Consider the following 12,170-nt stretch of genomic DNA (forward strand, 5'->3'; position numbering starts at 1 on the left):
TTATAACGTATTTGCACTTTCTAATAATTTAATATTTTTTTTTATTCAACGAACAATTTACAAGATTTGAAAATGTAACATGTATATTGAAGATACATAATTAGAAAAAACCTCATATATTATATACCTACTACATTGTTTATAATACGACGCACAGTTTGAGCTCCGCATTTTGTAATAAATAGTCTGCAATATTAATATTGTTAATCATAATATTTCCATATCGTTATTATAAAAATAATCAAGAAAACAAAAAAATTATTAAAAAAAATTCTAAATTATGTGAATAAATAAACGTGTATTATTTTCAAATCATACGTAAATTACTTAAACAATTTTTCAATGCGAAAAAAAAGTATTACAATAAAAAAAACATATTGTAACACTAATTTTCGTTTTTATAAAAAGTTGCATAGTCTCGAAACAAGCTTTTTTGCTACGTACGGCATAGAATAGATACAACATCACATTATTACAGACCGCCCAGGGCGTTAGAAAATTTTATATACTGACACATAGCGCGAACCTCTGTTTTGTAAATTTATCGTCTAATTTTATTACTTTTTCAGGTATGATTTGTTTATATAACAGTTTGATTTTTACTTTAATTATTAAAGTGTTTTATTTGTTAATAATTACAAGATAAAAAGAAGTTTTTATATACAACGTTTTTAAATTTTCTGTTGAATCATATAAACTTGACTTGCTAGCTTAAATGATCAAAAAAATTTGTACTTGATAGAAATAATACTGACATGTCATTTTGATATCCATAGTAACGCACGTAGGTATATATATAATTTAATTGCTAGGACCCCAGACCCCTAGCAACCAATAATAGTGGATTGGATTACGGATTTCTTCCGAAATAACTTTTCATACAAAACATAATTAACTGAAAATGAATTCAATTTTACTTAAAGATGGCTAAAAATATGAAAAAAAATGCATTGGCATCGTGTTCTGATATATTCTAAAAGTTTTAAATGTCTAGCTAGTCGGGAAGTTAGTTAAAAATCGATTGCAAGATTTGTAGTGGATAAACAACTACCGGACAAATAAGAATACGACCTAATAAAAACGTTGTAAAAAATAAAACGAAATATTAAAAAAAAATTATGTTAGCAAAGTACCGGTAGTCCCAGAAATACCCAACCTGGGGGTGCCGCGATTACTCACAATGGAACAAAAACAGCATCGTGAGGATGTTTCAATCGAGTGTTTGGCGAAGTTTCACAGCAATAAAGCAGAGTTTTTGCGTCTATTAATAAACGTGGATATAATATGGGTCCATCACTTCACACCTGAGAAAAAAGAACAGTCAAAACAATCGACTGAAAAGGGAAAATCGACTCCAAAGAAAGCGAAGACAGTTCCATCTCCAGGCAAGGTCATGGCGTCAGTTTTTTGGAATGCGCGTGGGGTAATTTTCATTGATTATCTTTAGAAAGAAAATCAATCAACGGCGTGTATTATACAAACTTATTGCAGCGTTTGAGTGATGAAATCAAGAAAAACAACCGCATTTGGCGAAAAATAAAGTTTCATTTCATCAGGACAATTCACCAGTTCACACATCCGTTATGGCGATGGCCAAAATCAATGAATTTAAAGTTTGAGTTGCTTTCTCACGCACCCTATTTGCTAGATTTAGCCCCCTCGGATTATTTTCTGTTTCCAAACGTGAAAAAATGGCTCGGTGGTAAAAGATTTGCCAACAATGAAAAGGTGAAGTCTGCGGTTTATGGCTATTTTGAGGAGCTTGATGATTTTTACTATAAACAGGGTATCGAAGCTATTGAACATCGCTGAGAAAAGTGTATCGACCTAAAGGGAGACTACGTAGATAAATAAAAATATTTTTTGCAAAATTTTAATTCTAACAGTGTTTTCTCTGTTAGGTCGAGTACTTCTGAGACTACCCTCGTAGTAAAAAGATTTACTGATTAAATGGTTACGTTTTTGACGAAGTGTTATAAGTAGCCAGTGAAATTTAGTATTAAAATGTATGAAAATTTGATGTAGAAATTAATTGTTCAAAAAATGTGTATGTGTGGTAATTGTTAAATAATACTTCTTTCAAGTATATTTTTTAAACTGGTTTCAACTATTAAGAGCATACATAAGTGAAACGGCAAATAATTTTCAACAAGTGGGACGAAATTTCGCACTCGTCGCCAATCGGAGACCGGCAGTCGAGGTGTGAGCACGTCAATATGTTTTATGATGGCGTCGGAGGAATACATTCTTATATTGTATAAAGATGGCTAAAAAACATTACGCATGTACTTGAAAAAGAAGTACATGTCAATGTACAATATATTATATTTATATTATTATTATTATTACTAATATAACTATAAACATAACATTAAATGGAAGCATGTTGAATTTTTATGACAAATTATATTTCGTTCGGCACACGTCATTTGCACAATCCTCGCGTCGCCTACTTACGATCTTTTTAGACCATGCTCAGCTGAAGAGCCTTTACAAATGTGAATCATATTTTAATGATAGAATTGTTGTGCACATGTAATAAAAAATGACATACAATATTTGACATACATTAAGCCAATAGTCTCATTTCACATTCTCGGATACCTTTTGGCACGACAGTTGGGGACAGTCTATTCTTGCTTTATGAACTACCCACTGAAATCTGCCAACTTGACAGAAAATAGGGGTAATTATTTTAATAGCAATATACCTAGTATTAATTTTATATTATGTTCACAGCTGGCATCCGAACTAAGGGGTAGTATATTATTATAATCCATAATAATTATTGATAGATTAAATTAATTATTATAAAGAATACGCTGATAGTTTTCAATTTGATAGCGGCTACCAAATTGATTTTAAAACAAATTTCGCTAAAATAGAACCAACAATTATTAACATCTTTCTGTTTATGACGATAAATAAACAAGATGTAAAGATTAGTAGTTTAAGTATGTTTTGTAATATATATGTAGTTGGTAGGGCCAATTAGAGTCACTTTCATCCTTGCTACCTCAAATCCCCAGTTATTCTCGCAAATATCATAAAAGGTTAGTGCCTGGCATCCTACGTCTGATCGTCTCCCAAGTATCCACATCCACTATCACAATAATTACAGTCCACTATGAAACACGCAACCAGTAATAATTCCGTGTTGTGTATAATTAACATGCTACCACCACATGAATATAATATGTATGTATTTATTATTCCCATAGTACAGATTATTTTTAAGCTTTTAAACAAAGTCTATGGTTTAAAGTTAATGACTCTATCGGGCAAATTTCCATAAGCTGTCTTAGTCGTAAAACTTTTTAATGAAGATAAGTTTTTTGTCAACGATGGATAAGTATTGAAATATTTTATTATACTGTAATAAATGAAAGTTTTCTAAGCTGGTTCTAGATGGTACTTAAAAGTTAATAAAAAAAGCTTGAACTAAGTAGTTGTTTTAGTATTTTGTTTATATAAACAAAACTAGTTATTGAGCCGATTATATTAATGAGCCGCTCTTTTCTATTTTAATCACTAATGATAATACTATGTAAATGCATTATCTATTCTATTTGAGGTATTATTTTCATCTTTGTTTTTCTTTTTTAAATAGACAATTAATAATGCGATAAAAAACTAACATCAAACATGCAAGAGTATCTATTTTCTTTCCACAAGATCTATTTTCGTAGTTATATTTTCCACCCCATAGAATGTGCTGCCCTTACGCAGTGGATATACTTTCTACCCTAATATAACTTGGCGAGCATATACGAGAGACGTGTCTTGCTTTCACGTTCATTTAAGTATAATTAAAAAGAGTAGCCGTTATTGAATATCAGATAAAGATTTTTGAATAGTTTATAAATTATTGTATACTATATTTTAAAAGCATCTATTTTTCTAAAAAAATAACTTTATTTTGAATCTAATTTCAGTATAGTTACAATACAGAAAATCTATCGTAAGAATATTTTTTTAGAGCGTAGTGAAATTACAAAGTATATTATATTATGAAATATATTATATTAAGTTTTAAACTTAATATATGTTTTTATCAAGATTGAAGTATTCTAATAGACACATGACGTCATTAATGACCAACGCGTCACATTGTTACGCACGTATAACATCAACATGAATGAATTAAATAAGGTTAAAAGCACATTAACATGAATGAGAAGGCTCTCTCGTAGCACCTTTTTATTTTGACGATGATAAAACTACCCCTAGGGATGCACGGTTCACTACCGCTGCGTTCGTTGTTCATTCCACGGTTAGCGGAGGTCCACAATTCCACATTTAGAGGTTGAAAATAAATGATATAAACCACCTTCCACAGCGCGTTGGAACAAATTGTAACATTCCACTCAGTTCCACTAATAAAAAAGTAGCCTTTTTTTAACCGCGTCGCTTGATATACTGCGCACAAAAATTTCTAAAAGATTTAAATGAAGTAATGAGATTACCGTAAGTACCTAGACATGTATTTCATTTATGTATAGTATTTTTATAGCTGTATATTTTTAAAGCTTAAAAAATTGGACATATTTACCACGTTTTTATAAGCTCGTATTTTTGTTTGTCCAGTACAATTTTTTTCTTGTTTGTCCAAATCTTGCAATTGATTTTTAACTATCTTCCCGACTAGCTAGACATTTGAAACTTTTAAATATATCAGAACATGACGACAATGCATTATTTTATTACTTTTAGCCATTTTTAAGCAGATTGAATTCATTTTCAGTTAATTCTGTTTGTATGGAAAGTTATTTCGGAAAAAAATCGTAAAAATAAAAACACTAAGGGGTCCTAGCAATTTAATTATTAAAATATTATTCATACAAAACAAAATTAACTAACAATGAATTCAATTCTACTTAAAGATTGCTAAAAGTATTAAAAAAATGCATTGGCATCGTGTTCTGATATATTCTAAAAGTTTAAATGTCTAGCTAGTCGGAAAGTTAGTTAAAAATCGATTGCAAGATTTGTACTGGATAAACTTAACCACTGGAAAAATAAGAATACGTTGTAAAAACGTTGTAAAAATGTGTATGTGTGGTAATTGTTAAATAATACTTCTTTCAAGTATATTTTTAAACTGGTTTCAACTGTTAAGAGCATAAATAAGTAAAAGCGATAAGTGAAAGTGATAAGCTCGTATTTTTGTTTGTCCACTACAAATTTTTTCTTGTTTGTCCAAATCTAGCAATTGATTTTTAACTAACTTCCCGACTAGATAGACATTTGAAACTTTTAAAATATATCAGAACACGACGACAATGCATTATTTTAATACTTTTAGCAATTTCTAAGCAGACTTGAATTCATTTTCAGTTAATTCTGTTTTGCATGGAAAGATATTTCTGAAAAAAATCGTAAAAAGAAAAACACTATTATTGGTTGCTAAGGGGTCCTAGCAACTTAATTATTAATATATACATGCGTTACTATGGAAATGAATATGAAATGTCAAAATGACATTTCAGTATTCTATATTTATTCAGTATTTCTATCAAGTACAAAAAAGTATTTATTAATACATAGAATTGTCAAGTGTATATGATTCTACAGAAAATTTAAGAACGTGGTATCTAAAAGTTATTTTTATCTTGTAATTATTATATTCAGTCCAGATCATAAGACCACATAATCCAGACATAAACACGGCGGATAATTATTGGATTTGACAAAGCCTACCAAACTGGTTGTCTAATAAAATCAAAATAAATTTAGCTATAAATCTGACGGTAGCTTATTAATATATCCCAGTTTTAAGTACGTATAAACAATAGCGGCACTCGTAGTATAGTGCGTGAGGCACTGGTTTTTCACTAGGAAGCTACGGGTTAGATTCATTGTGAGTTTAAAACTATTTTCTCAAAGCCTGTGTGATCGTTTCTCTTCTACTATTACAGTATTGTGACTGGAGGAAACATTATATTAGCCTTGTTAGGTATAACTTTGTATGACAATGTGTTTTTGTTTGTTGTTTCGTTGCTAAACTGCAGCCATATGAACATATAACAAAATCTCCCGTAAGATGAAGGTATATTTAAGTTAATTATACACCCATAATTGGTGTGTGTGTATATGTGTTGGCCACGTACTTCCACACAGCTCTCGTCGATCGAACGATTTACTTTTTTAACCTTTTGTACCTTTTAGCTACCAATTTGTGACTAGATAAAATTTTTCCTGTGATCTATTCTTCGATGTATGGATCCTGCTCATTTATATTTAAGATGTTTCCGAAGTTCTATTAAATCGCATACCACTTTTTTTAAAATCGAATTATTTTGTTTTTGTCGTTACGTTCTATGTCCAGTATACACCTTTTTATACCACTTTATATGCTATAATATCTGGACAAGTACCGTTATATAATATGTATATTTGATGAAATTGTCCAAAGATAAAAATTTGTCTTAAGAGCTTGTAACTTCCAGAAAAACTTCTTCAAAATGATCTTTCTCTTGTTCTTAATACGCAGTGTTCAACTTGTATGTAATCTTTTTGATTACATAAAACTATGTATTCTTCTTCCACCCTGTCACGATCCAGCATTGGGGCATAGGGCAAGCACAAGTTTGCGCCACTTTCCACGGTCCATCGCCAACACTTGCGCCTCTCGCCATGTCAGACCTGCAGCACGTAGGTCGCTTTTGAAGCACCGCTGCAGGGTGAGGGAGGGCCGGCCACGACTATGGAATCCTTGACGCTGTGCCACAAGGGTACGAAGTGTCGCGCTTTTTGGCGGCATCCGGAACACGTGTCCCAGCAACGTAAAGCGACTCTTCATGATAACCTCAATCACCGATGGCTGCTGTGTCTGCTCACAAACTCGGGTATTTGTAACGCGGTCGTACCAATGTTCTCCTAAGATTCGCGGAGATAGTAATTCTCAAAGCTTAAAAGCCGAGACTCTGACGCTTAGTAAGATGCCGTGTCTCCCAGCCATACATATAGTAGCCATACATATCACAGCCATCCACATTATACTATACAAAATTATTTGAATACAGTGTTATTTTTTTTAACTAAAAGAATAATAATTATCTTTCAGCCAAGAATAACTTGACAGCTAATATTATCACAATAAAAACGTGGTGGTGTGGTTATTGATAATTCTATTTTTTAACTAACTTATAATCATGATTATCGAAATGAATTTGCATACATTGTTAAGAATAAGTATCTTGAAGTACAAGTTAGCAGAGTTGTATTATTCCACTATCACTAAAAACAATTACATTCGCAAGAAAGTGTCTATTCTACTTAGAACAATGGGAGAATTTCCTATATAGAGGGATTCAACTTGTTACAAGCTTTCAAAACAAAGTGAAAACAAGATAAATTGCTTACTCGGTAGGTATATAATACTTATTTACAGAAAGCGTCCAGTACGTAGAAGCTTTTGAGAAATAATTTTTCACAACGATTTTGAAACTTAAAAAGATTTTTCAATAAAAACGCTATGAAATTTTATAAATTCAAATTAGAAGGTATATTAAACTCGCAAGAGGATATATTTTATAAATAATTATGTTCTTAAATATAATTAAAAATGTTGCTATAAAATATATCGTACAGAAATAAAAATTACAAAATCTTCCACTTACCATGGTTTATTATATTAAATCATTGAACTAAGTACATAATATGTTAAATTCCATGCAGGTATAATAATTTTCCACTTATCACGTATAATTAATATAATTTGCTATAAATATAACATTTTGAGAATGGAACTAAATGTTTATTCAATTAGCAATATTACTAATGGTTTGAATATAAAGTTTGTTATTCTAAGTGTCTCTATTACTTTACTAGCTGCTTTATATATAAGATGTGACCAAAATGAATACTTAATGAAATTTTAAAGTTACAGTTTAGTATTTAAAAATGTATCGAAAGGTTAAATATTAACTAAGTAATGATAATTATTGCCAAGAATATTAAAAATAAATGTTGAAAAATAGACAACCAATTTAATATAAGTACAGATATAGTATCTAAAAAAAAAACTCTTCAACGCAATGCTGTTAGAAATTTAAAAAAAACGATAACGAAAATAAAATAATATACGCAAAAGTAAATTTTAGATTTTTCAGAAACTTACGTGGGTATATCCGGAAATATACATAACGTTTCTTTGTGATAAACCTTTAGTTGAAAAGCTAAATTTGTTTAATGCCAAAGTATTATTATCACAACGATGGTGTGGTACCAAAATATAATATTATATAAACCTTTATTAATTACATCTCATTAAGTCGTATAATATTTTTAGGACGATAAACAATCAGTAATAATAATACTATTGTAGATTGTTTGTAGTATAAAATATTTATTCAAATAAATGTTTTCGGTATTATATAGTTCATTATTTTTTTCTATCTGATTAATTTATAACTTAGTAATAAAGATTACTTCAATAATTTAATTTGAAATAGGATTGATTGTTAATATAACAGAATTTTTACTATTGGTTACTACAAGTTGGATGATAAAGAATTGTTCCGAATTTATTACATTAAATATCTATTATTTATTTCATAAAAAAGATTATACCAGCGAGGAAAGAAGATTAATAATTTCAACCATTATTAATAATAAAACTTTCCATAAGTAAGCAACATATCCGAAAAAAATTTGTCGCTTTTCAAAAATAATAAACAAAAATTTTATCGCCTTTGATTCTAATCCAATAGCTCCAGTTGATCATATTTCAGGATATTATATTATTTGCATCATAAAACATTATTGTTGATCTGTTTTCACGTGAAGCTAATTTTGAGCAATAAAACAGCTTATACGTATTTACCAGTACGCCTACATAATTATAATAAAAACAAATACTTATATACATAATATTCGTACTATCCCAAAATCCCGAGTATAATTAAATCTGATTCTAAAATAAGACGTTAGAATATACATATTATTATAATGTTGTTTAGTTTATAATATTATTTTTATTATGAAAAAAAATATTTATGAAAATATTAGACGGACGTGAACATGATTTTTTTTCAGACCATGTCCGATCCTAATAAGATCAAATTATTATGGGCCTCCACCGAGTCGACGTTTGTATTAAGAGATTTTTTTTAACGAGAAATGGAGGTCCATACCCTGACTCAACACAAATTGAAAAACAATATGACGTGTATTTGTCAGACCCAAGATTGGAACGTGAACGCGAATAATAGGCCGACGCTTAAACCGTGCGGCTAGTAACTTTTACCTAAATTTTGTAAATATTACCCTATATTATTATATTTAAATATTGTTATATAATAAAGGCAGAGTATTACTTGAATAATAACATAATAATATAGTGATAGGTATGATTTTCTGCAACGTAAATTGTGTTCAAGAAAAGATTAAGGTGAGCGAAGGCAGAGGTAGAAGAGTATTCTTATGATTAAAGAACTTTTAAGATTCATGTTATCGTTATTAATATTCAAAATATTAATTAGATTGGTGAAGGTTTCGCGAAACATACTGGCTTTTGAACAAAGAAAATATAGTAAACAATCCGGATTATAATATTATTACAATCGATATTAAATTTCAGTGATGATCATATTTTAAAATTATGTGTAGGTACATATTATGTTGGTAATCAATACTTAGCCCAGGTTTGACACTGAAAAGTCCTGTAACGTCATGAGGTAAAGACGTCTCTATTTCCATAGGTATATTATTATCGTACGAAAGTTGCGAAACCATTTTACGTAAAGCGGTCGCAGTGGTATCTACATGGAACTGTATGGAAGCTTTCACAATACACGTTGGCTGACAATGGTTGCGCGTTAATATTCGCTACATATTAAACGGAGGTTAGAGTGTTTGAACTGCGGCAAAAGTGGTTAGAATATTTTCTAGATTATAAAAATTTTATTCAACTTTTCTTCTATTATATGCCAAATCATTAAGGGGCCCCATTTGTACAAAATATTCAAGGTTTCCGCGTCTAAAATTCTGGTGGTGGCGCTTTTAGCAGTGAACTGTAATTTGATGTTGGTGGTGGTGGATTACGGATCTAGTGGGAGGGGGTTACACAGGATGCCAGATACTGATCTTTTATGTTGAGAGGGCTGACGTGCGCTGGAGCCGGTTCGGTGTTCATGCACTCACGCACTGGTAAACGAACGGTTCTCAGGGTTTCACTTGGTTTTGGGACGAGTGATGATGAAAAGTTCAGAATGGATGATAGACGCGACGTTAGCTCAAACCGTATCAGATTTAGCGCAACAAAATTCGAACATATGAGTTTTGGGTGGATCACTCTGTAGTTATCGACGGCTAGGCTATAAAAGCCTGCACACGTCTGCTTTCTTGATGTCACTCGAGCTAACTCAATGTTATTCGCAATAACGGTTGTTTCATGACCCGTAACAGCTTGTCGCCCTGATTTTGCGACAATAATTAGGGATTTGGAGGTAGGTAGGAAGACAGGAATGAGGGCCAGCACAATTGGCCCAAGTAGCTTGTTTTAACCTAAAAAAATACTGAGATTTAGTAGAGAAAATTAAATGAAAGAGAAAAAAGTAGGTACACATTTTGATAATATGTACTAAGTCACTACTAATTCTGATTTAAACATTAGTATTATTGTGAAACTGTTTGCACACAATGACAATATAGTCTAATTAAACTCTTGTTCTATCAAAAAAACTTTTCAATTAATGTTATGTATATGTATAAATGTATATTTTCTGTCATCTTTTGGCCGCCTGATAAGTCTTTTTCTGAAAAACTTTAAAAGTGACCTTCCACTGGGCCTAAAGCACAAAGTTTTTAACCAGTGTGTGCTTCCCGTAATCACATATGCATGTGAAACATGGACCCTAAGTAAAAGAGAGATCCAGAAACTTAGAGTAGCACAACGTGGTATGGAGAGGTGCGTGCTGGGCAAAACGCGAAAGGACAAAAAGAGGAATGAGTGGATAAAGAAGCCGACAAGGGTTTGCATTGTAATAGAGTTTATTAAAAGCCTTAAATGGAGATGGGCTGGACACATAGCTCAAAGAAGAGACAATCGTTGGACAAATCTAGTCATCCAGCGGTATCCAAGAAGTAAAAAACGTCCCCAAGGTAGACTTAGAGGCCGCTGGATCGATGAAATGATAAAGTTCCGCAAAAGTACGTGGCAACGCAACGCACAGGTCCGAGAGAAGTGGAAGCAGCTTGAAGAGGCCTTCATCCAGCAGTGGATAGATTCAGGCTGATGATGATGATGAATTAGGTAATAAATAATTATACATATAATATTTAGGTATCTAAATATTGTTTCAACTAAGATCGTAATCATATGTGTAATGAGAAAATTAGTATTATCATTTTTTTTTGCTAAATTATTACACTTAGTCCAATGACATTATTAATGGACGACGCACTCAATACAGTAGCTAGCAAGTAGATTCGCGCATTCGCATGTATAGGTAGACGTCACGCAATTTCCATTATGGCGATATCACGCATCGGGAATTTATAGCAATATGACCTTTATTGTAATGGCGTTAGAGCAGTGTTTCTAATGTCAATGTTCATTTGAGCGAACCCGTTCGAACCGAACCATTCGGCAGACCCAACAAAAAGCATCAGGAATTTATAGCAATATCACCTTTATTGTAATGGCGTTAGAACAAATTATGCCATTCGGCAGGCCCGACAATAAAGTGAGTGTCATTTTCTTTTCCAGATGATTCGTCCATATTAATGTCATTGACTTAGTCTAAAATATTATACTTAGGTACGTATTTCGTCTTTGGTTTAGCTAAATCACATATTTCAGATTTGTCAAAGTTTCCCAAAAGTTGTCGCTCACAGCTGTTAGCTGGAACTTGTGTACGCATGGTAGGTATAAAATACTGTTTGTTTATCAATAAAATTCATGCTACATTATCTCTAGGTACTCACTCAAGCAATATAGTTACTCATCACGAAATTAATGGGATGGATAATAATTAAGATAATTGGTATATACAGCTAAAATCAAGAGTTAATTATGTTGAATTTACTCAGTAGATTTTTATTTTATAATATTATGATTCTTAATTACAAAGAAAATTAGAAAAGGCATAATAATATTCATATGCGAAAGGCAAAAAACGATATTATGTCAAAATTTAATATATTGTTACTTATTTTTTCGTTAA

This window comes from Rhyacophila brunnea, unplaced genomic scaffold, assembly GCF_057557595.1.
Source record: "Rhyacophila brunnea isolate RB1 unplaced genomic scaffold, BYU_Rbru_1.0 scaffold_6, whole genome shotgun sequence".
NCBI classification, from domain to species: domain Eukaryota; kingdom Metazoa; phylum Arthropoda; class Insecta; order Trichoptera; family Rhyacophilidae; genus Rhyacophila; species Rhyacophila brunnea.